This window comes from Misgurnus anguillicaudatus, chromosome 19 (assembly GCF_027580225.2).
Source record: "Misgurnus anguillicaudatus chromosome 19, ASM2758022v2, whole genome shotgun sequence".
Taxonomy (NCBI): domain Eukaryota; kingdom Metazoa; phylum Chordata; class Actinopteri; order Cypriniformes; family Cobitidae; genus Misgurnus; species Misgurnus anguillicaudatus.
In genome coordinates this window covers 49,655,684-49,672,500 of record NC_073355.2, presented here as the reverse complement: position 1 = coordinate 49,672,500, position 16,817 = coordinate 49,655,684, and the positions used below count along the sequence as shown (strand labels likewise).

Below are 16,817 nucleotides of genomic sequence, written 5' to 3'. Positions count from 1 at the left end.
CATTGATTTAATAGATTTATAGAATTTTGAAAAAAAAACTTATGGATCTATTGCATTTTGAGGAAAAAATTATTTGTTTTTATAATAAATCTTGGAAAATCAAGGTATGGATTTGAATTTTTTATAACCTAAAGATGCTATGTGAAAGTTTGTAACAGAAAATAGTGGTGTCATTTTCTTGGTATAGAAAACACATTTTTACCGAAATTTGTCAAAATGGATTTATTGCATTTTGGAACCAAACTCTTCAGATTATTTTAAAAGTAAATGTGGTAACAAAAACACATGTTGTATGTGAGCACACTCAGAATTTCTGTTATCCTTCATTGTGCAGGTAAGAAAATGAGAGACATTTTTAGATACAAATAGAGTTTTATAATCTCAACCACAATATGCCTTTATTAGACAAATATAATCTTGCTGTAGTCATTTCTTGCCCTCTTTGCAAAAAACAGTGATTTTTTACCTGGCTTTAAGTGTCTGACTGATTGACTGATGTCTCAGGAGTTCAGTGTAGTACAGATCAGTAGTTCGCGTATTTAGCAGAAATAGACGCGTTGTAAACAAAGCCCAGCTGGACATCGCAAAACATTTCTTTAAACGAGACGGAAAACTTTTTTTGCTAAATAGGATTTGGTTTTCCGACCTTTTACCATCCTGTATCCGTCTTGATGATCAAGCACGCGAGAGAGAGAGAGAGAGAGAGAGAGAGAGAGAGAGAGAGAGAGAGAGAGAGAGAGAGAGAGAGAGAGAGAGAGAGAGAGAGAGAAAAAGCAGATACTGGAGGTCGCAGGGTGCATACGTCATTAAGCCTGGTTTATCCAAGTTAACTGACAATTACATTTGCAAGTCATAAGCATATTACAACAATTTACTAATACATAAGAATAACAGTCAACTATATAATTGTTAATATTCTGAAACAAGACAAGACAAGTCTTGATGACGTATGCAGCCTAGAAATCCAACTTCTGGAGGCTGCAGCCTTTGCATTGAGACACGTCCCAGTGTTTCCGCTATATACATTCTACCGTGGCGGCTCGCCACGCCTAAAACCTCAGCCAACATTGATATGTGTGCCCCACCTGGGCAGCATGGGTTACACATGGGCATGGGCTTCACATGAGCAATATATGTGGGTCCCATGTGGGCCCCATATAGATTTGCCCATGTGGGATAATAATGTGGGCCCTCATGGCACCTATGTGGGCAAAACATTTTTATGCTTGAAATACATCTTTATACATTTACAATCTTAAAATAAAAACTTTTGGTTGATTGTGACTTTTATACAAAGAGCAAATAATATAACAGATATGATTTGATCAGTATAAAACATTTTAAATAAAAATGCTTTTTTACTTTTAATTAACATTGATATGTGGGTCTCACATTGGTCCCATATGGGCAACATGGGTTTCATGTGGCCATGGGCTTAAAATGTGCAATATATATGGGTCCCATGTGGGTTGGCTATGTGGGCAAAATAATTGCAGGCTTAAAATACATTTTATATACATTTAAACTCTTAAAATTATTACACAGCAAAAACTGGAGAGTTAAAATTTCAGTGTTTCTGAGTTTAATTCAACACCCAAAGAGTAAATTTAACATATTTAGAGTAAATTGTTGTTCAGAGTTGGAGTTAATCTACAGAGTTAATCATGGCGGTGTTAAACTAACTCCTTGGAGATGTAATTACACTCCGCCCACACATTTCAGTCTTCCATTTCCATGTGTCCTGCAGATTGAATTGTAAGTAAAACTAAATTGTTTACACTATTTTTTTTAATGCTCCTCTGTGCCTTTATCTTCCCTATCACCATCTCTGTTTGAAACCTAAAATGGCATTTTACATCTAACTTGTAAAGTTTGTTGGCTGTTTTATTTAAAGTTATTTTACATGTTAGAAATCTCATATTATGACCCCTTTAACACTTTTTTGAGTCAAAGAAACTCTGGCCTAGTGTTAAAATATTAACTCTGACCTAGTGTTAAAAAATTAACTAACACTTATTTGAGTCAAAGAAACTCTGACCTCGTGTTAAAATTTTAACTCTGACCTAGTGTTAAAAAATTAACTCTCTTGAAAGTGTTCATTTAACTCTGATAAGTGTGAAGCTATATAAACTCTGAAAAAGTGTTGAAATCAACTCTGTGAGAGTTAATTTAACACTGAAGTTTTTGCTGTGTACTTTTGGTTGATAGTCACTTTTATACAAAGAGCAAATAAAATCACAGATAGGATCTGATCAATATAAAACATTTTAAATAAAAATGCATTATTGTTTACATTTAATTGTGATATTTATAATGTTTACCCCCCAATTATTAATTTTAATTTGCACAGTTGAACATGAGTGAAAATAAGAAATGTCAGAAAGTTAATCAGTTTGTTAGTGTGTTAAATAAAGAAATGTTTCAAACATAATATCTTACGACGATTATGCTTAATAAACTGATAACAGGTGGTGTCATGTAAACGCGTAAATCGTTTTTCTTTAATCGGGGGAAAGCCCATAAACGGCGTAAGCAAAAAACGATAGGCACAGGTAGTTTTTTGCTCATTACCCCGATTTCACGTGGCATGTAAACACCTTAACTGGCTTTCTCACGGTTTTGTCCATGTGCGCATGTCTCCGCGTATGAAAGATTAACGTCACACGTGGAAGTAAGCGCAAAGTAACGCATAAAAGTCTCCGCTCGACTAAAGCAGTTGGCAGAGAAACTGTTCAAATAGCAGCTCATGTTACATTTACAGGTTCTGCAGACACGAGAAGAGATACAACAATACAGCTTAAGACAGATATGCCGTTGACTTTTTGAACGACTATTATGTACTATAAGTGGTGATGTCACTGCCTGCGAGAAAACTGATAATTCTGCAAGTTCCATGTAAACGCAGTTGTCTGCATAGCCGGCTTATTAATTTGCATGTAAACGCATGAAAACCGTTTTCTGTAATAAGCAGATTTTTGATAGTTATCCGCTTATGCTCTGCATGTAAACGTACTCAATCTGAAAGGAGCAGGAGCTTGATTAGTGGATTCAGGTGTTTCATATAAGGAGATCTCATTACGATCTGCTCACTGCTATGACACATTAGGCTTGGTGTTCTGTCAATCACAGCGGTGCGGATTAACAAACAGGACTGTGCGTGACTTTGCAACAGGAAACTGTAACGCTGAACACGAGCACGAACTTGCACACTACATTAAAACTACAATGAAACATCCGTGCAAAGCTATAAAACTTTTTTTTTAAGAAAATACAGTTTAGATCAAACATAGACAAGCAATATGCTATAAATGTAAGGAAAAGTAAATGACAGCATTAAAATTATAAAAAAAACATGTTAGTTCACTGTAGCCTACATTTAAAAAAATTATGTGCATTTATAATCATCATGGGCGCCCCCTGCCGCCACAGCTGGAAAAAATCCTAGAGGAAACACTGCGGCCACCAAGTAGTGCCCCGTGAACTCTGGCGAACTTTGGCGTTGTGCCAAGAAGATTAATCTAGAAACTCTACTAATATAACGTCGAGACGGTCACATTGTAAACCATACATTTTCTACACATTTTCTACACATAAAAGTTATGTAACACCATCAAAACGCAAAAATCTCTGAAAAGTGACACGGACGCAGCACAAAATTGATAATTTGGGCATATTAAACAGATTAAAAGAAAGTAACAGATTAAAAAACGCTTCTTTGATTTCAAGGTTGCATGCAAAATCCATTTTGACGCCTCTGCTTCTTAGTCTAAAGAAGGGGGTCATTGGGTTATAGCGGTTAAAGCACATTCACTGCTAGTTGTGTTGCTGTTAATTTTAAATAAAGGTTGAGCAAGTAGCTAATCTGCTCGTTTGTCAGTTGTCCTATAACAGACGAATGTTGCAACATGCAAAACGCCGATCTCCCCCATCCACCCTACACCCCTCCCCTACAAACGGTTATGTTACAAACCGTCACATTTCACTCACGTCATAACCGTCATCACCAATTCTGAAACCGGCACACCCCTATTTCCAATATCACCAAACATTGGATTCTATCTTTTTGTCAACTTGTTTTCTTTCAGTTAGAACTGGTTTTGTATTTCTTTTTGAAAGTAATTAATCGTAGGCCTAATTAATCTAAGCGTATGCACCTCAATATTTTAGTAAAAATAGCATGATCTGTGAATAATTTTGGCAATATTAGATAAAACATAAACATTTACAGTGTTGATCACCATGGCCGTTGTTAGGCCATTCAAGATATAACATTTTATAAATTTGTAATCCTACGTGGATCAATTCCCAGAGATCACAGTCATTCAATTCACTGAAGGTTGCTGGGGATAAAACTCTTTACCCGATGTTTCAATCTAATTCTACTGAATCTATTATAGATGCAGAAAGTTATCATCTCATGGATTTAAGTTTATCTTCTCCTCGTGCTTCTCAATGTTTTTATGATTATTCATCAACCATCAATAATTAAGACTGAAAAATAGACACCAACCTATTTGTTCCTCAGTATCTTCTTCCTTTATTCTGCATGGTTGTGGATCTGTCATCTTCTCAAGCTCCTCTTTCACCAGCATCAACATTATGTCATGAAGATTTTAGTTGTCACACATGGAGTGATTTCTCTGTGTGTTTGACTCCAGCATTTATTGGTGGATTGTTGTAGGAGGAGCTTCACTGAAGGTCTCAATCACTTTCACTCTATGGGTGTAAACTAAAGGTGAAAAAAGAGACATTAAAACATTTAATGTCAGTAAAACAATCACAATTTGTTTCAGACTTTCTAATGTTTCACTTAAGAATGTTTTCTCAAGCATTAATTACAGAATCTGAATTATGTTTGGTGTAGACCTGGGCGATTTTCCTTTTTTTTAAACTGATTTCAATAAACGTTTTCATTTTATTTAAATTGAGTGATCAAGGTTTCAAATAAAAGTTATTATCGCATGTCAAAGTGAAATGATGCAGACATCACCTGATTATTGCCGCAGGGCAGGGGCGTGTCTAGAGGGGGGGCATGGGGTGGCACCGCCCCCCCTTGGAATATGATTGGCCCCCCTGGTGCCCCCCCTCCAATCTCATTGGGCCAGCTAGATTTACTGTCAACCTGAAAATGCCCACTGCACCATTGGACCAGAGAGCTGTCAATCACTGTTTGATTTGAGACTCGCGCGAATGCGAAGACGAAGAGAGCAGAGTAGTTGCGCGTTTTTAAAACAGGAGGAAAGAGATACCATGACACCCACCACATCATTGGACCAGTTGTCAGACACACACCACACCATTGGACCAGTTGTCAATCACTGTTTGATTTGAGACTCGTGCAAACGAGAAGGAGGACGGCGCCCCGCCACAGACTCAACACTGGCACAAATCAAAAATGACCATTTACATTTTATTTTACTATTTAAAACGGCTTCATGTGCTTTTGCAAGCGCTCAGCAGCGCCTCTCTCTCGCGTGCACGCTTTCTCACTGCTGCGTGCGGAACCTCGACAGTGCCTCTCTGACACTGAGTGAGGGAGTTAAAAGTTGGCAGTGTTTTCCACCTGGGTTCCTCTGTTGTCTTTTCACGTAAAAGTTAACAGCCAACAGATGCTACTGACAGAGAAGACGGTTGATCGAGTATTATGACTTAACGAAAGGTTAGTGTTTTCCCACACACACACACACACACACACACACACACACACACACACACACACACACACACACACACACACACACACACACACACACCAGTTCTCTGTGTACGAGCTCACTCTCTCCCTCCCTATGGTGCGGTATGCGCACGCACGCTTAACAGTATTCTCTGATATTTTTGAATTTGCGCTGAATTGCTATACACGATCTACAATAAAACTATCACTCGCATTTAAAATGAAAAGCGCTCATAAACGCAATCAGATGAGAAGAGCAACCCTGCATGAGACACACAGGTAATCCGAAATCACCTCGTATCAGCTCTTCAATGTAAATTGTATCAGACAATGTCGCATTTAAATTTAAATTAGTAATTTTTAGACACTACTTTATATTATCTCACCTGAGGGTAGAAATTCTACTGAAATTACCTTAAATGTTGATGTTTTAAACAAAATTATGCTGCAAGACTTTTATTTGTGTATGTTTTAATCACTGTGAATTAAAACATCACATACATTATTTTTGAAACATTTTAGCAACTCCTATAAATAGCTGGGATTGAAAACATTTTTAAACCTCAGTTATACAATGACAATGAAATGATAACTGTTAATACAATATCAGGGGAAATAACTTGCAATTATAATTTTTGCCCTTTAAAAATATATATTTTTTATATTTACGACTCTTTAAAAAATATATTTTTTAATGCATAATACAAGGACGGTCAGATGAAGGGTCATGGATGGATGAATGAATATCTATCTATTATAGACAGATATAAAAACAATATCCACCTTTAGTATAGACAGAATTTGATTGAATAATTTGTGTTTAAACTAATTTTTCTAGCAGGTGTTACAACAACGAGTACCCGCCTCGGTTCACAATGAACCCCAACTGAGGTAACGTTTGCACTCCTAAAACTTTATATAAAAGGTAAATAAGAACTAAAATAAGAAGTGTTAAATACAGATGCAGTTCTGAGGTAATTTTAAAGTTGTCTGAATATCGCACATCTTCTGTTTTTAGTCCTCGATCTCCACAGTAAACTGGTTCATAATACATGTGTAAAACATTTAATAATATTAATATTAATCGTGCTGGACATTACCTCAAAGTACACAATGTTTATGACGCTGTCCGGACAATGAATCCCTGCTCCAGAGACAACAGTGAGTCCGGGTCAGATTTTCAACTTCATCTCACTGCTAACGGTTAGTGTATTAAATAATCCTGTCTTCTGTTGACAAACCAATAAAATAATCGAAGACGGATTAATTATTTCAGTGTACACCGAAGCATTTACGCGTGACTGAAGACACCAGGTTCTAGTGATGACCGCTTTAAACAGTTATTCGCGAGGCTTCAAAACCTTTACGACTTTGCTTTATGAGTCTTTTGATTCGAATCTTCTTCTTTTGGAGTTTTATGGCGTTTAGCAAGCCAACTTTTGGTGCACTGCCGCCACCTGGTGAACTGGAGTGTGTAACTTTTTACATACAAATTAAAGAGTTATATGAACAGTGTTATGTGTAAAGGCAAACTTGACAAGAAATCAACGATCTTTGATGGCTCAACTGAGAACTGGTATCCTTCCCCTGGCCTTAGAAACTGGTAGGTTCACTCAAACTCCGGAAGAGGACAGACTTTGTGTGAGTTAGGAGAGGTTGAAAATGAAACTCATTTTGTGTTATATTGCCCACGTTATGATGATTTTAGAAATGTACTAATTAGTAAATTGTTTGTTAAAAAGCCTGAAATGTTTTGGATTAGTGATGATGATAAGATGAAATGGTTGTTTAATCATGATGTGTTTAAATTGGCTACTTTTGTTTGTATAGCGTGGAAGAGGCGACAGACTTGCCTATTCAAATTAGTTCATGTAAGCTGTGCTTACTGTTTGATAATTATGTTGGCTTGAGAAAGCCAACATACTGTTGTTGCACTTAAACTTATTATGTTGGCTTTGAAAAGGAGAATATATTGTTATTGCTATTAAACTTATTATTATTAGTGGTGCTTGCATTTATGCAAAGCATCACTATTACTATTGCTCAGGGATATTATTAGTGGTGCTTGCATTTATGCAAGGCATCACTATTACTATTGCTCAGGGATATTATTATTATATTTTCTTATGTCTGTGTAACAGGGTAAATAAAGATGTTTCCACTTGCTACACATTTTAATGTGTGGCCCCTTTAATTCCGCTGTAAACTCCACCCATATAATGAACTGGTTCCGGTAGGGTCATTTAGATTCACGCCAGCCACGAGAGAGAATGGCTGCGGTGAGTGGGTGCTCTGTGATAAAATACTGTTCTATATAATTGCATAACCATCTTATGGATGTAAATTTATGTGTGTTTAAATGTATGTTTGAATTGTGTTTATGATACATCATCTTTGTGGTAACATCAAGTTTGTTTACTTTATTATAGAACACACAAGGGTGATTTGTGAATCTGATCACACTGTTCATATGTTATCAACAGGTACATATTTCTCAATTTGTAAAAGTGTTCATATAAATGTTAATAAAAATTTTGATTCACGCCAGCCACGAGAGAGAATGCCTGCGAACACACAAGGGTGATTTGTGAATCTGATCACACTGTTCATATGTTATCAACAGAATAAAATACTGTCTTCACGCGTGAATTGGTGTCCATCCTGATTACACACAACGCAGATACAACACTGTTACAATGGTGCCGTGACCGTGACTCTGGAAGCATCCTGCTGAAACGACTGATCAGAGATTTCCAGAGGAGTTTGTGCCGTGGGTGACGAGTTTTCGCGTCGGCGCTGTTAAGCGCAATACCGTTTCTGCCCACAAGGGGGAGTAAAGGAACATGTTTCATCATTGAGAGGAGCAAAGTTCTGGTATTGTGGTATCCATCCATTTGAAAGCAGCAATGATATATTTTACAACGATTGCCATTTAAAACTGAACTTTGAAGTATTTTTTTTTCCTTCACAAAAAAAAAGAGTATGTAATATATATATATATATATATGTTTTGATGACTGGGGTTTAATTAATCTACAATAACTTTATTGTGGAGAAGACTGAAAGCTGAACAAATACTTTTCATTGAACTTTGGACTATACATTTTGAACATTTTGAGTACTGCAGATTTATTTTATTTTTTTTTCTATTTTTTTCTCCTGAGAGTGTTTTTCTGAAGTTCTGATTCAAATTTTCATATATATCTACATAAGGGGAAAGATTCTTTTTCTCTTTCTTTCTCATTTTGATAATATTTTTATTTGTTTTGTTCATTGATATTGTCAACATTGAGTATGGAGTCTGAGAATAGTTTTGGTAGATGTAGAGGCATCTTCATGTTTTCTCCCATTCCATCAGTTGGGAGAGGTAGATTTGATTATACTCCTGTCACATCGACTCCAATGTCCGCCTTAGAGGCTATTGAAAATGTAAATGTTAATTCAAATCCTCCACCACCTCAGTTTAGTGAAGGTGAACTGAAACAACCAAATCTGAGAGGGGATGATTCAATGGAATTAATTGTGGGGATGGCAGAACGAATGGGACGTTCAATTGGGGAGAGCATTGCTTCCTGTTTAGAGTCTAAAATGTGTAGTTCTGCAGACTCATCTGTCTTGAACAGAGTTCTAAAATCTGAAATCAAAGAACCTGTTTGTTTCAGGGGTGATCGGGCTGATCCATACACAATACATGAGTGGGTAGCCATAGTGCAGTCATATTTACGCAAAACAGGGACACCAGTCGAAGAACAAGCTGACGAAGTCATGAGTAGGCTTATGGGGCAGGCACGGGAAGTTGTAAGGGTGGGCTTGCGCAGTAACCCCTCTATTGAATTGTCCAAAAGTCCAAGTCCTATTTTTGATTTGCTTAAGCAACACTTCAGTGACACAGCTTTTTCTAGCATGCCATTAGCTGATTTTTATGGCACTCTCCCGCACGCTGGTGAGGACCCCTTTGATTATTGGCTGAGGCTAAATAGAGCCATGGACATGGCCGAAGACTGCTTAAAGAGACAAAATAAAAAGACTGATGATCTGTCCCATGAACTCACTGTAATGTTTATCAGACATTGTCCGAATCCTGAGCTTTCACTAATTTTCAAGTGCAGACCATTGGAAGAGTGGACAGCAGCAGATGTCCATGCACGCTTGGAAGAGTATCGTAGAGAGAAGCGATGTAGCTCTGTGCCTAAAGCACCCCCAGCCATTCCTCTTCTGAAACAGGAAGTTGCTGTTCAGCCTACAGAAACAAAGGTTAAGACAAGTGTTAAACCTGAGTCTGCTCAATACCAAACTCCAACTAATGAGCATGTTGAACCTATGGAACGAATCTTAGCAATGCTAGAACGTGTTTTGGACCAAGAACGATCAAGAAATCAGTCCGGTAGAGAGCGTAATGCGTTTAGGTCACAGAGAAGCAGAGTGAGGCCTACCCTACCATGTGAAGTGTGTGGAGATGTTGGCCACACCACCCATTTTCACTGCAGAGCAAATCATCTGTGTTTTCTTTGTTACAAAGCAGGTCATTCACGTGTGGAGTGTCCTAAAGCCAGAACCTGCACAGCTGTTGATAGGATGCCTGAATTGGATGCTCTTCCACGTACGGGAAACGAATAGGCCTGCATGTGGAGGGGGTGAGTGTAAGGCCAAATGATGATCCCCCATCATTGTTGGATTGTGATCTGGAATCTCTCTATATGAGTGTGTGTGAAGAGTATAGTTCCGAATGTACAGTTATTATGCAAAATACACAGAAACTTAAGCCATACGAGGATCTTTTCTACACTTCAGTTATTGTTGGTGGAAAAGTTGAGGCAAAAGCAATGCTCGACAGTGGGTCAATGTCTTGCACCATGAGCTCCAAGTTCTTACCACAATTGCTGAGTGCTGGTGTGTTGTCAGACCTTTCATTTGCCCCAACAGATGTTGTCTTGGTTGGATGTGGAGGTACCAGGACAAACCCTTTAGGAGTGTGTGAGCTGGATTTGGACGTGTACGGCTGTCACGTCACTGTTCCGACTCTGGTAGTTGATGGCCAGAGTGATGATCTCATTCTTGGCAGTAACCTTTTGAAACATTTGATTCATCAGCTAAGAAGTTCTGCAGAGTTCCTGATAAGTGTATCTGATCCTGAGTATGATAAAACTGAACAAAATAAATTACTTGACCTACTAGCCAATGTGGAGAAGTGGAGAAATGATACTATCCCTGACTTAGTGGGAACTGTAAAAATCAAAAAGGCTGTGACACTCGAGCCCATGACTGAAAACTTAGTTTGGGGCAAACTGCAAAACACTCATGATATCTCAGCTGGCAGTGCTGTCATTTTGGAGCCCAGTAGAGTAAAATCAAGGCCAAGGTCAGTGCTGGTTGGAAAAACAGTAGCTTTGATACGCAAAGATGGATGGGTCCCACTCAAAGTTATAAATCCTTCTCAGAAAGCAGTGACTTTGAAAAGGAATTCTGCGCTTGCTGATGCTTTTCCTTGCATGGCTTTACAGGATTTTGACACCTCTGACTTACCTGATGGTTGCTCATTTGATTTGGAGCAAAATGTTCAAAGAACAGCTGATGTTCTAACTGACAGACAGGATGAAACGAGTGTAACAGATGCTCTAAGATTACCAGTCGAATCTGGACCGACCGACTCTGCTGATGGCATAGCAGTCTTACGTGATCTGGGCTTGGCTGACTTGGATGTGGAATCTTGCGATGTGTCTGAGGACTGTAAAGTGAAACTTGTTCATCTTGTCTCTCAGTACCATTCTATCTTTTCCAAACACAAGTTGGACTGTGGAAAAGCAACAGGCTTTGTTCATCGCATTCGCCTGAGTGATGACAAGCCATTTCGTTTGCCGTATCGACGTCTTGCTCCAAATCAATATGACAAACTTCGGCAGGCTCTGAACGAGATGGAAGAACGTGAGATCATACGAAAATCTAGTAGTGAGTTTGCATCACCTCTTGTCCTAGTCTGGAAGAAGTCCGGAGATTTGAGAATATGCACAGACTTTCGTTGGATTAATGCTCGCACAATCAAAGATGCGCATCCCCTCCCCCATCAAGCTGATGCCCTTGCTGCATTGGGTGGAAATGCTTATTTTTCAACTATGGACCTCACGTCTGGCTATTACAATGTAGAAGTCCATGAAGATAACCGGAAGTACACAGCGTTTACATCACCTTTTGGGTTATACGAATATAACCGTTTACCGCAGGGGTTGTGTAACAGTCCGGCCACTTTCATGCGAATGATGTTGACGATATTCGGAGATCAGAATTTCAACAGTCTACTATGTTACCTGGATGACGTCCTGGTGTTTGCACCCACTGAAGAGCTGGCGTCTGAGCGTCTGGAAGTTGTGTTTCGGCGTTTGAAGGCTCATAATCTCAAGCTTGCTCCAAAGAAATGTCATCTCTTACGAAGTTCTGTAAAATTTTTAGGTCACGTCATCAGTGCAGATGGCATTGCTACTGATCCTGAGAAAGTCCAAGCCATTGCTTCTGTTACTAAAGATGATCTGATGGTTGAAGGCACTAATATTCCCTGCCAGCAGAAAATAAGATCTTTTCTGGGTATGGTAGTATTTTACCAACAGTTTATTGAGGAGTGTTCGGCTATTGCCAAACCATTGTTCAGTCTTACTACCGGAACAAGGGCTCCACGTGGAAAGGGGAAGCGTCGAACATATAAAAGGGAGTTGTCTTCTTCAGATTGGACTGCGGAGTGTAGGCAAGCTTTTAAACAGCTGAAGCAAGCCTTGCTTGAAAATGTCATTTTGTCACATCCAAATTTTGATGAGCCGTTCTTGCTGTCAGTGGATGTGTCGAGTAAAGGACTCGGGGCAGTCTTGTCTCAGCTTCCTGCTGGTGGAACAGTTGCTAGGCCGGTTGCTTTCGCAAGCAAATCACTTAATTATGCTCAGTCACGATACCCTGCACATAGACTGGAGTTTTTTGCCATGAAATGGGCTATCTGTGACAAATTCCATCATTGGCTCAGAGGTCAGAAATGTACTGTCTGGACAGACAACAACCCATTAACGTATATTCTGTCCAAAGCAAAATTGGACGCTTGTGAACATAGATGGGTTGCCAAACCAGCGCCATACCAGTTTGACATCAGGTACGTGCCTGGTCCAAAAAATGTAGTTGCTGACGCTCTGAGCCGAGAGCCTTTTGTACACCCTAGTGTACTCCATTGTCTGACAAGAGTTCCTTATAATAAATTGCTGGCAGAGGCTGAAGCTGTGCAAACAGACCATATCCAAGATGTCTTTCGCTGGTCTACTCACCCCTTTGACAGTACTCCTGACACTGGAGGACTGGCTGATGCCTGCCATCCAGTTAAAGTCTCCATCCCTGGCACTATGTCAAAGCAGGAAGTGGAAGCTGTTCTGCACTCTTGTAGGCATAGCAATGAGAACATCAAATCACATACCTTACTACTGCCTCACCTCCCTCAAGCAATAATGCCATCATAATCACCAGACATTGATATGCTCTCCCATGAGTATCTGATTATGAAACAACAGGAAGATAATGTTTTGAGCAGAGTCATTTGCTTTGTTGAGAGAGGGCGGAGACCTAACAGGAGGGAACGAATCACTGAACCAACAACTGTCTTGAAATTCATGAAACACTGGGGAAAACTTCTGATGAAGAATGGTGTGTTGTACAGAGTTTCAAAGAATGGTGTAACCAAAAAGAAAACCTACCTGTATGTTGTGCCTGACGCAATGAGATCCGTGGTGTTAAAAGGTGTTCATGACCAAGCAGGACATCAAGGTCAGCAGCGGACTCTATATCTTGCTCGGCAAAGGTTCTTTTGGTGTGGCCTAGAGAAGGATGTAATAGAGTATGTTAAGTGCTGTCGTCGAACCAGAGGGTCGTGCACCATTGGAGAACATCATTACAACAGAGCCCCTTGAACTAGTCTGCATAGACTTTTGGTCAGCGGAGGACTCTGCCAATCGGTCCCTGGATGTTCTTGTTGTCACAGATCACTTCACAAAGATGGCTAACGTTTTTTTGTGTCCAAATCAATCCGCAAAAGCAGTAGCGCATCAACTGTGGAATAACTACTTTTGTGTTTATGGCTTCCCAGGGCGTATTCACTCTGATAGAGGAGCCAACTTTGAGAGTGCCCTGATTGCTGAGATGTTGAATGCCGCTGGAGTCCAAAAATCGAGAACGACTCCCTATCATCCAATGGGTAACGGAGCATGTGAGAGGATGAACAGGACACTGGGCAATATGATACGCTCTCTGCCAGCAAAGACCAAGCACAAATGGCCTCAAGTACTCAAATCTCTAACTTTTGCTTATAATTGCACCATCCATGAGACCACAGGGTATGCCCCTTTCCTGTTGATGTTTGGAAGGATTCCACGGCTGCCTATTGACCTTATATTTGAAGCTGTTCTGGATAGTCCTGATGTTGTGAACTATGACAATTACATCCAGGCTCTGCGGAGAGATATGAAGGAGGCAATGAACATTGCACATGCATCTGCCACAAAACAGCTTAAGCGGCATGCTGACTTGTACAATAGGAGAGTCAAGGGAGGACCAATTGATGTTGGTGATAGAGTTTTGCTTGCCAACAAGGGAGCACGTGGGAAACGGAAGCTTGCTGATCTTTGGGAGGATACAGTGTACACTGTTGTTGGGCTTAATGCTGACAGTCATACTTACAGAATTCAGCACAGTCAGACTGGTGCTGTGAAGACTGTACATCGTAACCTTATAATGCCAGTAAACTTCCTTCCACTTCCTGATGAAGTAGATACGACTGAAAACCACCTGAGTGACTCTGAGAGTGTTGATTCTGTGGTTACTGATGTGCCTGAAGATGCTTCAAATTACAGAACACAAGAGTGGGTGTCACAGCTACCTTCTGATGGTATGAATGATGCAAACATTGATGATGTTGAGGGTTTGGACAAGAGTGTACCAGAATCCATTGCAGAGCAAGTTGAAATAGCTGCTCCTGATTCCTTGAGTGCCACAAAGGCTATTGGTGGTCACCTTACAGAACATAATTCAGTGTCAAATATAAGTTTTGATAACTTTCCTCCTGAACGTTCATTAAGTCGTGTGAGATCCAGAGCTGGTAGGCTGTTTAAACCAGTTACTAGATTTATTGAGCTAATGAACCAGCAAAAAGTTCTGGGGTAAACATGAATATTTAGTTTTTTTTTCTGTGGTATACATTTTGTTCTATTGGCTAATGCTAATGTTACTATTATTGTTTATATTTTTTATTGGATGCTTTAAGGAAGTGTAATGTATTGATTTGAGACGGGAATGTAGTCTCTTTGCCGAGTAACTTGTGTGTACAAATGTATGAATTGTCATTGTCTATTTAACATGTAATGGGCATGTTTGTCTACGAGTGCCTAGGGGATTGGCCACCCTCTTTTCACTTTAATTCTTTTGGGGAATAGTGTCTACACTGAATTCAAGTGACAATTTCATGAAACTTTGAACACTATATAATTTTGTTTCTTCTTCTTTCTCTTTCTATTACTGTTTATGGTTTATGAGGTTATGTACCTGATTCTGTGATCAGTGTTTTCACTCTGATGTTGATCTAGTGTTATTTTTTTGTGGGGTATGGACTTGTTTGCGGAAGCAAGTGGAAATCAGCAGGGGGGAGTGTAACAGGGTAAATAAAGATGTTTCCACTTGCTACACATTTTAATGTGTGGCCCCTTTAATTCCGCTGTAAACTCCACCCATATAATGAACTGGTTCCGGTAGGGTCATTTAGATTCACGCCAGCCACGAGAGAGAATGGCTGCGGTGAGTGGGTGCTCTGTGATAAAATACTGTTCTATATAATTGCATAACCATCTTATGGATGTAAATTTATGTGTGTTTAAATGTATGTTTGAATTGTGTTTATGATACATCATCTTTGTGGTAACATCAAGTTTGTTTACTTTATTATAGAACACACAAGGGTGATTTGTGAATCTGATCACACTGTTCATATGTTATCAACAGAATAAAATACTGTCTTCACGCGTGAATTGGTGTCCATCCTGATTACACACAACGCAGATACAACACTGTTACATCTGCACAAAATTTCGGCGCGTAACTCGTCCCGCACATTTTGTCGTAGACCCATGAAAGAGGGCTCAAATCAACCGGATTATTGAGGAGAGGTGTGCTATGACTTTTATAAGCGATCGGGTGCAGGATTTCCGAAAGGGGGGCGAAAAACCACCCGAAAAATCCCATTGACTTAACATTGCGCCCAACTTTGACGAGTCATAGCTCCGCTCGAGGATTTTGTAGAAACATGTGGGTTACTAAATTTGAAGAGGGTGGTAGGCTATGTAAGAACATACATGACATTGGGGTGTAAGTTGTACCCCTGGGGTGTAAGAGGCACCCGAAAATTCCCATTGACTTATAATGGGGCAGGAAACATGCCCATATAAGGGAATAAAACAGTTCCAGATGGGATATCTCTGCTTTAATTAATGTTAGCATCATGCTAGCTTCATGCTAGCTTCATGTTAACTCATGTTAGCATCATGTTAGCTTCATGCTAATTCATGTTAACATCATGTTAGCTTTATGCTAATTCATGTTAACATCGTGCTAACTTCAAGCTAATTCATGTTAGCATCGTGCTAACCTCATGCTAATTTATGTTAGCATCATGTTAGATTCATGCTAATTTATGTTAGCTTCATGTTAATTCATGTTAGCATCATGCTAGCTTCATGCTAATTCCTGTTAACATCATGCTAGCTTAATGCTAATTCATGTTAGCATCATGCTAACTCATGCTTATTCATGTTAACATCACATTAGCTTCATGCTAATTCATGTTAGCATCATGTCAGCTTCATGCTACTTCATGTTAACATCATGCTAACTTAGTGCTAAATCAGGTTAACATGCTAACCTTTTGTTAAATCATGTTTACGGAAAGTTAGACTACTAAACTAAACATGTTTTTAAGTTTCTCTCAAACTGTTATAAACGTTTAGGCCAGGCTTTGTCAAGCCAACATAAAGTTTGTCCTCAAACTTTTCTATCTAGTTATTATTCTTTCTTATCCCCCCCAAAATTATAAACACTAACTCGTCCTAGGGCTTTCAAGCTACATGCACCAAATTTT

General features: G+C 39.2%; 2 pseudogenes; both read right to left on the bottom strand.

Annotated features, from left to right (window-relative positions):
* LOC129422643 (uncharacterized) overlaps positions 1-5,353 on the bottom strand; it is a 29,766-nt pseudogene extending 24,413 nt beyond the window's left edge.
* Positions 1-16,817, bottom strand: part of LOC141350776 (uncharacterized) — a 381,966-nt pseudogene that overhangs the window by 290,678 nt on the left and 74,471 nt on the right.